At 48.0% G+C, this 13,628-nt stretch overlaps 1 protein-coding gene across 2 annotated transcripts in view; it reads right to left on the bottom strand.

Annotated features, from left to right (window-relative positions):
* DAB2IP (DAB2 interacting protein) overlaps window positions 1-13,628 on the bottom strand; it is a 421,910-nt gene that overhangs the window by 307,145 nt on the left and 101,137 nt on the right. The window contains exon 1 of one of the 2 annotated variants that reach the window (XM_075015751.1): window positions 857-1,183. The exons of the other annotated variant lie outside the window; for it this stretch is intronic. The gene's annotated coding sequence lies outside the window, so the exon portion shown is untranslated. Of the gene's footprint in view, window positions 1-856; window positions 1,184-13,628 lie in introns of those variants that run through there. 2 annotated transcript variants of the gene reach the window in all.

Below are 13,628 nucleotides of genomic sequence, written 5' to 3'. Positions count from 1 at the left end.
TCAGTATTTCAAACACTTCCTTAGCTGGCCTTGCCTTGTCCGGACACAAGGGATTGGTTTATCTCTAACTCCATAAAGGAAAACCACTAACTAGAGTCTTTAAAAAAAAAAAATCTAGCAGTGCTATGCAGAGCTGTAGCAGCATGTGCAGACTCAGCCTGGCCTGTCATCACCTCCTCGCCCAGGTCAGGGTCAGGCCTGCGGTTTTAGGCTGCAATTTGAGCCTGTAGTCGTGATGATCAGCCCAGATGAGAAGATCAGCATGAGGCAGCACTGAAAAGGCCCAACGTGAGGAAAAGTCACATTCAGCCCCCTCGCACTGGGGGTAAAGTTGCTTCTGTTCAGTTTCAGACGGGGCAATTGCAAAACCAGGCTTCTCGGTGCCTGCTTGCGGGGCGGGGTTGAAAGCGGAACTCATTTGTTAAAGTAAGGAGCGGGGGCCCCAGAAGAGCGATCCGCGATCCCTGCTGTTCCCCGGCCAAGGGGCTCCTGAGCCCTGCAGTGACCATGCACGGGAGCAAGACTGCAAAGCAGAGCTCTCACCCCTCCCCTGCTCCTTTCCCGGGGCCTCGGTCTGCTCCGCAGCTGAAGAAGCGGCTGGGGCCGCGAAAGCTGCTTCCTTAACGCATCGGTTCGCTCGTGGCCCCCCGCACAACACGCGAGCCGTCCCGCAGCGCCGTAGCGACTAACAGGGCGAGGACTGGCTGCACCGGCGAGTGTCCTTCTGCCTCCCCCGGGGTCCACCGGGGCCCGGCTGCAGGCAGGCTCGTTCCCGGGGAGGGGGGATCCCCCCCAGAGAGGCGAACCCCCGTGCATTGGGGGGCTCCGCTTAGAACAGACCCCCCCCATCACCTACCGTCAGACGCCGGGAACTCCCATCCCGCAGGGACTCGGCCGGTTCCCGGGCAGGGCTGGAGCCAAGAGCAACAAGTTTCGCAGCCCCGCAGCCTTGTTCCGCCGCCCGAAGCCCGGGCAGGGACGAGCGGGGCCCGCGCCCGGCTCCCCCCCGCCCCAGGGGGAGAAGAACCGCGCGCCGGCAGCCGGAGCCGGCTCGGCCCGGTTTGCAGCCCCGGCCACAGGGGCCTCCGCCGGCAGCGGCTCCCCCGAGCAGATGGTGGTCGCACATTATTCTCCCCAGAGCGGCGCTGGCCGGGCCAATCAGCGAGCCGCGCTCCGCAGCCAAGTCCTCCCCAGGCTGCCGCGGCCGGCGCTGAATGCCTGGCTGCGGGGCGGGATCCGCCCGCGGAGGAAAAGCGCCCCCGCCTCCTCCCGCCGCTGGAGGGCCGGGGCAGTGGGGCCGGGGCAGTGGGCGGCCCCTGCCGGCCGCACGGTGTCCCGTCAACATTGGGATGCGTCTCCTGGAGCTGCGAGGGGCCTCGGGAGGTCACCTAGTCCAGTCCCCTGCCCTCTGGGCAGGACCAAGCGCCAGCCAGGGCAGCTGTTTGCCCCAATCCCTGAACGGCCTCCTCAAGGGTTGAACTCACAACCGCGGGTGTAGCAGGGCAATGCTCGAACCACTGAGCGATCCCCCACAAAAAGTATTGGAGATATGCATCTCCTAGAGCTGGAAGGGACCTCGGGAGGTCATCTAGTGCAGCCCCTGCCCTCTTGGCAGGACCAAGCACCATCCCAGACATCTATTTGCCCCAGTTGCTAAATGGGCTCCTTAAGGGCTGACCTCACATGTCCAGGATTTAGTAGGCCAATGCTCAAACCACTGAGCTACCCCGTCCCCTCTTAAACGCACCTGTCTTAGTTTGGTAAATCCCAGACAACCAGCAGTTTCCCAATAGGCTAAAGGGGGAGTAAGGGCCTGAGCCAGGCGGTGTGTTCCACCCAGGGCTTATAGGTCGGCTGGGCCATCACGGGTTCAAGGGAAAGCAAACAAGCTGACAGATTTATGGACACACACACACACACACACACATCTCAGAGAGCTGGAAGGGGCCTCAGGAGGTCATTGAGTTCAATCCCCTGCCCTCTTGGCAGGACCAAGCACCATCCCTTTTGTAAAAATTTATTTGCCCCAGATCCCTAAACAGCCCCCACAAGGGTTTATGAGTTAGGTAATGAGCTTTCATGGGTCTTACCTAATGAATACATTTGTTAGGCTTCAAGGTGCTCCAGGCCTGCTTGCAATTCACAAAGCTTCAGACTAACAAGGCTACAGCTCTGAGTGGTTGAGAAAAGAGAAAATGCTTAGGAGCCCCAGTCCTGCAAATACTAACATAGAGCTCAACTGCACCCGGAAGTACTGCCACTGAACTCAAGGGGATTCTTGGAATGTTTACAGTTAGGCACAAGTAGAAAGGTTTGCAGGACCGAAACCTAACTTCCTTTCCATTAACAACAAGAAGTCCTGTAGCACTTTGTAGACTAACACAAATTTTGGAGGATAAGCTTTCATAGGCAAAGACCCACTTTGTCAGATGCAACATCAAATGTTGTTAGTTATCTGTTAGTCTATAAGGTGCCACCGGACTTCTTGTTGTTTTTGAAGATACAAACTAACTCGGCTACCCTGCTGCTATTTCTCTCCATTGTCTCCAAGTAGCACAAGATACAGAGAAGGGGAGAAGCATCATTTGCAAAACAAGCTGAGGGAGAGGTGTGCAAATGAATGCTGCCTTCAAGCATTTTAAGATTGACCATGGACATTACAAAGTAAAATATTAACAAAAGAAAAAATGTAGGGTTACAAAATAAAAAGAAGGGCACCCATGAGAGGGAGTTTATCTGTATCTACCGTCTCAGGTTGTACTACCTTGTTATAGTATATAAAGTGAGTTGGTAGATACTGATACACTCCCTCTCAGGGATGCCCTCTCTTTTGAAAGCTGAGATATGGTAACCCTCACAGATACAACTGGAGAGCTAATAAATTAACAAAGCCTTCTACTCCCACTACAAACATTCAGCTGAAATTCCTTAAGGAGTCAAAACAAACAAACAAAACGCTTCACTTGCATGTGCATGCACAGACTTGGGAATGGTAGTGCTGCTATCCAACAGCAGACAAACAGAGCTCAAATATTCCCAACTGTAGGATTTAATTTGCAAACCTATGCGGACCTGCACCCACTGATCAGCTTGGAATACAGCTGTGAAATTAGATTCCTGGCTTGTGCTGACAGCTGCCGCTGAGTAGTAAAGGAGGACCTGTAAACAAAGCAAAGTTACTCATGGAAACAGACTTTCCCCTCAACAGGCAGTTTGCACCCTTGTGGACAATAATGCCCCCATGACCCTTCCAAAAACATTATTGAAATTCTCTGCATTCTTACAAAAGAAGAGTTACCCACAACATCATCTGGTGTACAACGTCCCCGTAGTACCTCTAAAGCTAATCGGCACCTCATGCTTTTATTCCCAGCCCTTGGAGAATGGTGGAAAGTATTTTGTAGTGAGATGAGTGGAATTATTTAAATATCAGTAAAGTTGTTCGGGATGGGAAGCATGTTCCCTCCCTGCAGGATCTCCATAGACATTTTCAGATCCCTGGCAATGTCTGTAAATTGATCCTGTGCATTCCTGTCAAACACAAGAAGCATGCAAAGTCTTTAGGGACCTTCTTTCCCCCAGGAGTAAAGCTGTAATAGTACTTTTGCAAAATCCAGGACCAGCGCATGGGCAGTAAAATATTGTGAGTGCTAGTCTAGCTTGTTTGATTATTTGTTATTTTAGGTCACAGGCCTTTTTGTTTCTTCTCTGGAAATAATAAAATTTCACTCACTGGTCTCCTTCCACCAAATGCCCAAATGCTATGTTTGTATACTGCCAAATCTAGATTCAGATGCATGGAACTGCCATTTGGGTTTAACATTGCTAAGGAAGCTTTTACAACCTAACCACTGCACAGCGTGCCTGCTGGCTCTGGGTTAAGGGGAATAAAAACAAATGAAAAATAAATACAAGTCTGCAGGAGAAACAGCACTGTGTGTGCAGGACTCCTCCTGCAACGGCTGCCTTGAACAGAAAACAGAATCCGAGCCAGAGGAAAATGGACATTGTTCGAACATTTTTCTCCTCTTTATTTATTTATTGGTGGGGGAGAGGTGTGAAGCTCCCTTTTGGAAGGCATTTTCTACCACATGTACACACAGTCGCTGCAACCATCCCTCCACTAGCGAGTCTCCAAAGACCAGCCACTAGCTTTGCTCAAAATACCAGGGATTCATGGGAGGTGAAGAGCACAATTGCATTTCACACATGGGTGCTACTGGTGTTGTCACTTTGGGGGCTTTGACCCTGGCTCATGCTAAGGACATTGTGTAAGGCACTTGTTTTGAATCTGTATACACGTGAACTGTATGTTTCATAGAGAGGAAAAGGCTCTCCAGTAACAGATCTCTGTGCTTTCTCCAGACTCTGAGGTTATGTCTACACTAGCCTGAAAGATTGACCCACTCAGGTCAATTTCTGGGGTTTGATTTCACACATCAGGTAGGGATTCTTCAGTGTGAAGAGCCAGGTAGGTTGATTGCAGATACATTGATTCTAGCTATGCAACTGATGCAACTAGAATTGCGTATCTGCAATTGACTTTCTTTCCCTGGTGTAGGCACAGCCTGACACACACTAGTCTCCGGATGCATTTGAGTGGAGTTGACGTTTAACACAGCATTGCCACCTCTTCTGATTTTTTGTATTTACCTTAAAGCCCCAGCTCCTTGAGTGAGATACTTATGGGAGTATCAACTTTTAATTAAAAAAAAATTAAATTAAGGGTAAAAAAAAAAAAGACGTGGGTGCTCCCTACCTGGGGAACTTCCAGCCAGAGACGTATGCATGAACGCTTGCACAATCAGACCCAGGAACAGAGGAAGTGTTGTCTCATCACTGCTCAGGTTCCATCCAATCTGACAACTGAATAGACCCACCTATGCAGCCAGAGCACCCAGGAATTTACCAAACAAAGGGGGGTTTGTTTGGATCAATTTGTGGGATCAGGTCTTCAGTTATGCAGAAAAACAAACCTTAGGGAGCAGAGCTCTAATCAGGCAGCACTTCATGCAAAAGCACATCAGATGGAAGAGGGTTTTACAGAGATTCGTACTCTCATGAAATCATGTTTTTTTATTCTGTAGCTAAATATCAAGCTGCTTGAAATTACTCCCTGAATCACTGTGCAAGGCCACATGCTTCTAGCATTTGTAATTTCCTGTAGCTCTCATTAAGACAATCCAAGTAAAGTTTCATAATGAAAGCAAGGAGATTGTGATTATGTTGTGTACTTCATCACCCTGCTAAATGAAGAATGTGGCAAGTCCTTGATAAAAAGCCAAACAACAAAGCTGTTGGCTTTGGTTCTCCAGAGCAGGTAATGTTCACAATGCATGTTCCAAGTTTAGGTCATTCCAGTCCTAGATCACAAGAGGTGATTTCCTGTGAGACATTAACATAATTACTACATGCACTTTCCATAAAGGAGTGATTAGATGAGCCCACAATTGCAATGCTGCCTTTAACCTTGAATAAGTCAGTTGAAGTTGGTCTGGTAGGAGGATTCATGGCCATACCTAGTAATCATAAGAAATCATTTTGCTAATCACATAGGTACCTTGATATAAATTTAGTTTTAATACCAGGAGATGCTCTTCCTGGGCAGAGTGGCAGCTAGACCAATCTCTAGCTTGCTCTAAATACCCAGGGAGAAGATTCAGTCCGAGAAGTTCAGAGTTCTTTCTACATCACGCTAACTCTTCTAGGAATTAAGTGGAAAACTCATTGGGCTTGTCTACACTTGCCCTCAACTTCGAAGAGGGCAGGTTAATCAGGATGATGGGAAATTACTAATGAAGTACAATGAATACACAGCACTTCATTAGGCTAATTCTCCCGCATGGCAACTTCGAAGCTTCAAAATTTTGAGGAATAAGGGTGACTTCGAAGAGGCACGGGCACTTCGAAGTGCCCACGGCTACATGCATGCTGGCACTTCGAAGTCTGAAGCTTTGAAGTTGCCATGGGGGAGAATTAGCCTAATGAAGTGCTGCATATTTGCCACAGCACTGCATTAGTAATCTCCCGTCGCCCTGATTAACATGCCCCCTTCGAAGATGGGGGCAAGTGTAGACAAGCCCAACATGTTTAAACCAAAAAGCCATGGAGGCATGGTGGATGTTTGGTGGAAGAATGCAAGTCGTGGCTTTCCAGGGCAGCTGACCAATGTGAGCAGACCTAGAACCAGACCTAGTTTGATACATCTGTTGCATAATGTCTTGGTAGATTGCATCTTTGAGACTAAAGATTTCAAAACCAAACAATCTTTGCTGAACCAGAACATCTATTTTTCCATTCTCTGACCAGCACCAATAAAGACTGCAGGGAACATACCGGCAGCTGAAAGCCCACCCTGTGGCCAGCCTCCTCCACCGTGCCTGGAGAACCACATGGACAAAAGGCACATTTGTACCTCCTCCACGCCCCCCCGCCCCACTTACACACACATAAACAGATGCTCTGAACTAATCAAGAGACTAAAGATGATTACTGTCATTTGCGTCCAACCACATTACGCCCAGAGAGCTCAGCTGGGTTCGCTGAGCAGTGAATACTTTATGGCCATATTCTTTGGCCGACCCTTTATTTCCTGTTAAGGTAAAACTCTGCACAACTTAGAGGAGGAGAAAAATTACAACTGACATATGATTTGGAGGAAATGCAAATTCATCTAACTGTCGGCTGAGCTGCCCTGGCCCAACAATCCAAGCTGAGTATGTTTCTGTTAATGGAGAAAAGAGCAGACGGCCACAGAAGAGAATTGTGCGCCTCGGTTTTAAAACCTCTGCCAGGTTTTGCAACCTCAGACCTTCTCTCCCACCTTTCTCCCACCCCCGGCTCTTCAAGCGGTTTCCCTACAAGTGGAGTAAAAGCTGTATCATCTGAAACTAGAGCCCTGCCACTCTGCATCTCAGTGATGCCACTCCTGTTCGCAAATCCCAGCTGAAAACCTCTCCCAAGCCTGAGTTCAGCATCTCTCACCCCCTCTGTTATTATTTGTATTTTAATTCGTGCTGAGACATGGCTGGTTGAGCCTGTCAGAGACAGCCATGCGGGAGGCTGATGCCCTCTTTCTGGTTCTACTTTGGTTTCATGTTTTTAAAGTGAATTTAGTGTAGGCAAAAGGGCCTGGATTTGCAGTCAGCAAGTCAGAAGTCCCCCAGATAGGTAAAGCACAGGTTGCACCCATGCTAGCGTCTCTCTCTCTTGGCGGTCACTCAATAATGAGTAAGGTGTCTTTCTTCTTCTCCACCTCTCCTCATCTTCACTGCGGCAGGACCTCTCACATTGCGCCACCTCCTCCCAGATTACTGTTCTCCGCTGGGGACGGTCTTGGGCAAAGTTCTCCCAAGTGTCGACACCAGTGCTGCACTTTTTCCTGCATGTCCTTATATCACTTCCGCTGGCCCCCAACACTCCTCTGTCCTTCCTCCAGCTTGGAAAACAGAACCTGGTTTTGGAGGCGTTGATCAGACATCTGAACCACATGACCAGTCCAGCGAAGTTGTTGATGAACGATAACGGCTTCAGTGCTGGTCATGTTCAACTCTTCCAGCACACTAGTGTTTGTGCACCTCTCTTCCCAAGAGATATTTAGGATTCTGCTGAGACCGCATGGATAATATTGTTCAAGAGCCTTCCAATGATTCTTGTATGTTGTCCAGGTTTCACATGCATGCAGTACTGTTGGAACAACCACTGCACGGTATACATAGAGATTTGTCTTCAGATAGATACACTGAAGATCTGCCCCAACAGCATGTCCCAGACAAAAATGACATTAGTCATTAATGACAGTCTCCTGAAATTCATTCTCTGGATCACCAAGGAGGTGTTGAGGAAAGAACCACAATTCAACGCTGCAATGTGCTTCTGCATGAGGCCTGCAGCAGAGTATTCAGATGTAGTTAACAATGTGCTTGTACAAAACATATCTTAAAAAATTATAATGTCCCACACACTGGGACAGGGCTTGAGATAAGCAAGGAACATGTGGTAAGAATTAAAACAGCCAATACAGAAGTCTGTGGTGCTTGCATTTAGTTTTTAGTTCGTTCATCTAAATCATTGGTTCTTCACCCGCAGGCCACAGGCGACCTAATTTGCACCCAGCTTTAGGCCACATCACATTCTCAGGGACTACGTACAGTATCTGGATGCAGCCCGTGTAACACCTAGACAGCCTGACTCCCAGCTCCTCTGGGCTTGTGGAAGCCAGGGGAAGCCAGGGAGAAGCCACTCTGCCACAGCTGTCTGCCTGCCCAGCTCCCCCTGCTGGGAGAGTCGAATGGGCAGACAGCTGCTGCTGCATGACTTCTCCCAGCTGGGGAGAAGCCATGGCAGAATGGCTTCTCCCTGGCTTCCCCCAGCTGAGGGAGTCGGAGGATGGAGCGGAGAGCTGCACGCCTCTCGATTTGCACTTAACTTGCGTTAACACAAATTGAAACTGCGTTTACTGGGGGTTTACTGTATGTAAAAGCACAAGCCATTCTTTCGGTTCATTTTCTCTGTTCTTGTCTTTTTTCCTTAAAAGCAGCATTTACAAAAGTGGCCCTCTTGATTTATCCACTTGCTTTTCAGGGTTTGTCTCTACATGTAGTTCTTTTGGAGAAGCTGGAGAATGAGAGGAAAGGTGGCCTACTTCAGGGGTGCACAAAGCGGGGGTCGCAATGTAGGGGAACCCGCTGAGCTTCCCACTACATGCAGCCTGCCCCATGCCTTATAAAAGGCTCTGCTTGCAGATGCCAGCAGGAGAGGCTGGGCGACAATGTGTTTAGAGAAGCAGGAAGGCTTCACACTCTGTGCAGAGCAGACAGCTCAGCTCCCAGGCCGGAACAGATGGGCACCTGCAAGTTATTCACTCCCTGCTACCACCAGGCAGCGCCAGCAGGAAAAGTTAAGTCCCTCTTCAGCAGCGAGCCAAGATCTCCTGAGCGCTGATCCTGGGCTCAAGCTCCATCAGGGGCTTTGCTTTACAAATGCTAATTCTATTTTCTAAGTCCTATTCAGACTGAATTCCTTGAGGCGCCTGGGGCTGGGCTGGCTTCAAAGCTTCTGAGAGTATGACAGAGAGGGGAGCATATTTCACTGGTGCTCAGAATCCCTTACAGTAAGAAATGAGTTACAGTAAGTTACAAAACTAGCACAATTACTGTCAACCTCCTTTTGTTTAGTGCCAGGGTCAGAGAAATGGTCCTGTGAGCCCAATCGATAAAAAAGGAAATTTTTATTTACTTGTTTGTTCATTGCTGGTCTCTCTTCCTTGAATGAACTAAAAATAAAAGCCAAACTTTTCAAAAGAGGACGTGGCCTTCAGAAAGCTGATTTATCCACCACCTCCCCTACCCCACTGCCCCCAGGGCCTCCGCCACTACCGTTGCTGAGGGAGCACAGAGCATCACTTCCAGGAGACCACCGCTCACTTCCAGGGCTGTCCAGGGGGTGGGGTGGGGGCCCTGCTAATTGCAGGGGCAAAAATATGGGGCCTGATGTAAAAAGTTTGCTCATCCCTGGTCTACTGAACAGAGAACTGGACTGTGCCTCCGATGACTTTGTTTGCCACTGACCTCAGCTGAGACAATTTAGTTTTTTGTGCCTCTTTTCTCCTCTCTGGTTGGTTGGGAAGCAGCTTGGAGCAGGAATTGTCTCTTACTGTGTTCCTGCACTAAGCTCCTGCACTTCCAGTGACCTCTTTGCCAGGGGAGAGGAGCATTACAAGGCCAAGGTCCTCCTGATTCTAGCTAGTCTTGTGTGGGGACTCCCTAGCCTGTGGATACCTGGAAAATGAGAATCGGACCCCAATCTGCCACCTCATTCCATGCAATCAGACTAAGGACAAATACTCACTGCCTGTCTGGGCTGGATTTCACATGTAAGGTTAGAGGCCCTGCATTCCATTCCCAATGCCCAGACCTACCACTTCCATCCTCCTATGTCAAGCACACTCAAGCTTTCATTTTTGAATGACTGGATGATCTTTGCTTTCTATGTGTAACACCTAGACTGCTGGGTCTCACGCCTGGCTGTGACATATTCAGAAGCACCTCAGACCTTGAAGAAGAAATGTGTTCAGTTGTGATTTAATGTGAAAGGTTAATGATTAATAATGACCGGTAAGAGTTAGCAAGACAAAGTTGCAACTCCTGCCACCTGATTTCATTGCGCACACACTCCCTTTGCCACCAGCTCAAACCAATCACTTAGCACTTCTGAGTACTGTTACATCTGTGAAACACAGGACCTTTCACTCTGCACACATTTAGCTACCACCATTTAACTCTGTAATGTGCTCCTGCATGAGACCTGCAGCACAGGTTTCTGATGCAGGTAACACTGTGCTTCTACAAAAAATTAACTTACAAATGTGTCATGTGTCACACACTGGGACAGGGCAGGTTTGTGGGCTCCAGAAAGACACCATCCTGATGCGGAGGAGTTAATTTGAGGCATGGGGTTGGATTCTGATCCCTTCCAACCACCTGTTGCCCTTTCCCCTGCACTTCCTTCAAAGTATATATGGCCCATAGGCTGTTATAAAAAGTAGCCAGGCAGGCCATTGCAGTTGTCATTAAGCTGCATACCCTGGCTACTTGGAGCATGACTAATACCATTGTTTGAAACAATTCCCCACTGGACTTGGCTGAGAGACTTCCATGGGAGATTAACTTGCAGATGCCAGGTCTGTCTTTGGCCTATTAAATCTGACTTTTGCCAATGACTGCAATGGGGAGTTTCAGGGGCATTAGGCTCTGACAAGTAATTCTAATGATTGAATCTGATCAGGGACCTTTTACAAGGGCAGTTCTATGCAGATACACTGAAAATCTGCCCTGACAGCATGTCCCAGACAAAAATGGCATTAGTCATTAATGACAGTCACCTGAAATTCATTCCCTGTCTCACTAAGCAGGTGCTGAGGAAAGAACCGCATTGCAAGGTTCACATCTTTGGGAATGTGCCCTTTGCAGATTTTACACTGTCTGGCAAAGATCTCTCCACCTATCTTTCATTATTTGAGCTATCTCAGCTAGCAAACATGATCAATTCAGGGCACATTTTGCTTTAGTAAGGACTGTGGCATTTAGAATTCTAGGTTAGGAACAACCAGTGCCCTGTAACAATCTCTTTTGTTTCATAATACATGTCATGATTAATTCAGCCTCACACGTTGCCTCTCCCTATCAGCTGCTTGCAGGCCACATCATATAAAACCACAAGCACCCAGTCCCCTTCCTGGGCAGAATCGTTAGGCAGGTCTTTCTGCCTTCATTGGAATCTCTTCTCTTTTGCTCCAAGGGCCTACCTGTCCCCACTCTATCTACATTACACTACTCTTGCCAGCTATTAATACCAAATGCACCCAGTCTGCTGAGGGCCATTCCATCAGCCAGAGAAACCACAACTGATGGTGTAGTGCCCGGCATCATGTAGTGCAATTCCCAGATCTGGCTCAATCCTGTGAATGTACAAATCTTGGGGGAACCAGGGAGGGTCAAGGTGAGCACCGCTTCACGCTTCAATGGAGAGACTCAGCGTGTGGTGTGCCAGGGGGCCTTTGTGCACCCTGGCAACACAGCTGAAGAGCTTGCCATGCCAGTGTTGGAGATACTGAGCTGTCAACGGGAGGTTAGATCTCTACGAGAATATGACATTTCGCGCAAAGTCAACTCGCTCTGTACCCAGAGTTTGATACTGATGTCATGCATGGAATGTCTGGAACCACCGCCTATGACAGTGCAGGTGTCTAACACGTAGCAATACGAGCAATACAGAGGTTTGATACATCCTGAACTGTGCATCAATCCAAAGAATTTTTTGTGTCCATCAGCAAGACAAGAACTTCATGCAGGAGGCCCTGAGCAGAACTCAAGTTGCTGCCTAAGTGAATGAACTTGTCAACGCTCCATTGTATGTGATCTCAGGCGCTGGTCACACAACTCCAAGGTTCTGGACTCTGTGTCTAGACAGCTATGGGGCATTCAACTCCATATGGAGGGTGACATCTTAGAGCCCCTCAAATGGGGCTGAAATTCTCTAACTTCTCCACAAGCAAAGCAGCATTGTGGGTGTAGTTTTGGCTGGAAAGCATTTTTGAGCCATCTTGATTGTACTGTGTGAAGCGGCAAGTCCTAATATCCAGATGATAGCTCTGCAGCTAAGTGCTGGGATGAGAAAGCAGCCCCACCACACACCCAATGCCCAGACACTTAAAGGATTTAACTTGATCTCTGTCTGCATTGTTCACCGTTATTTAATGTTCTAGCATCATTTGTGCATTTGAGAACAAGACATTCTTTACCGTGATGTAGGTAACAGATAGGTAGGTGGGACCCTTTCTTAGGTTAAGTCTTGGATCTGTCCTCATGCTCAGCCATTGGCTCAAAGGGAGACACTTGATGGGAAAGCAGGTGATCTGAATAAACCTCACAATTCTAGGAACAGGACAGCCAGCTTCATACACTGCTGAAGAGAACCCACCTTACCTTCCATCCTTGGGCCGCTCCCCGTTCCATCCAAGACTCAGCTGGAAATTGCTATCTTTCATAAGGCGGGTCAAAAATTTCCAATCTAAGATGTGTTGCATTTTGACAAAATGAAATCTGAATGGCAAGTTCCTGCTTCCTGTGGAAATCTTTAACATTTTATTAATCCAAAATCCAAAGAGTGACATTTTCCACCAAAAAGTTTCAGTTTTTGATTTTGATTTTTGGCAAAAAAAAATTAAGGTTTTCTGCTAAAAAACCCAAAACCCTCCAGCCAGCTCTCCTAGGATAGTTTGTTCAATCTGCCTCTCAGAACCCCTCTTCCAATCTTACCACAACCCCTTCCATCTGTCTTTCACAATCGTCAGCTCTGTCCCCTGCAGTCTTCCCGCTGCTATTAGGAGAGCTTCCTGCCCAATGCGCTCTGCGACCTGGACATCTCCCTTGTATCTCTCTACCCCATCGACTCTCCTCCTGATTTCAATATCCAGCTGAAAACACATTGATCCTCGTCTCCAGGGATCTGCTCTTGTTGATGATATAACTCAAAACATTCCAATGTAACTCTGCAGAGATCTTGGGGACCCAGCAGCTCTAAGTCATCACACACTGTTGGGCAGGAGGCCCTCGCAGACCTTGGTCAGTAACTTTTCCCCTTTCACCATTCTGGTCACAGCATTCGGAGAGAGTTTGCATCTACTCCATATTCATTCTTCTCTATTTTCCTTCCCTTCTCTAGTCAAGAGACAGCAACTGCTCACCAGTATCCTCACTATCTGGGGTATCAGCAATCACTTCTTTCCCAGCCACAACAAAAGCAAACATTCTCCCACTTAAATCCAGTCACAGCACGACTGCAAACATCTGCTGGTTCCTCCACGTCCCATCTCTTCATGACCTACTCCTGTCTTACCTATTATCTTTTGTGTGATGCAGAGCTGTTGACTTGGACCTTGATTTTTCCCTCCTGCCCTTAAGCCTGGTTGGAGCTTTGAAAAAACATGTTATATCTGAATCCCTAAGAGCAAAGTTACTGAGCTACAGATGCAGCATGGTGATTGTAGAGGACACAGGACAGGAGGTTAGGAAAACAGAGCAGCTTCTGTCACTGACTCATTGACCAACCTTCAGCAAGGCCCTCAG

The sequence above is a fragment of the Carettochelys insculpta genome, chromosome 21, assembly GCF_033958435.1.
Source record: "Carettochelys insculpta isolate YL-2023 chromosome 21, ASM3395843v1, whole genome shotgun sequence".
Classification (NCBI taxonomy): Eukaryota; Metazoa; Chordata; order Testudines; family Carettochelyidae; genus Carettochelys; species Carettochelys insculpta.
This window is presented reverse-complemented; position numbering and strand designations above follow the sequence as displayed.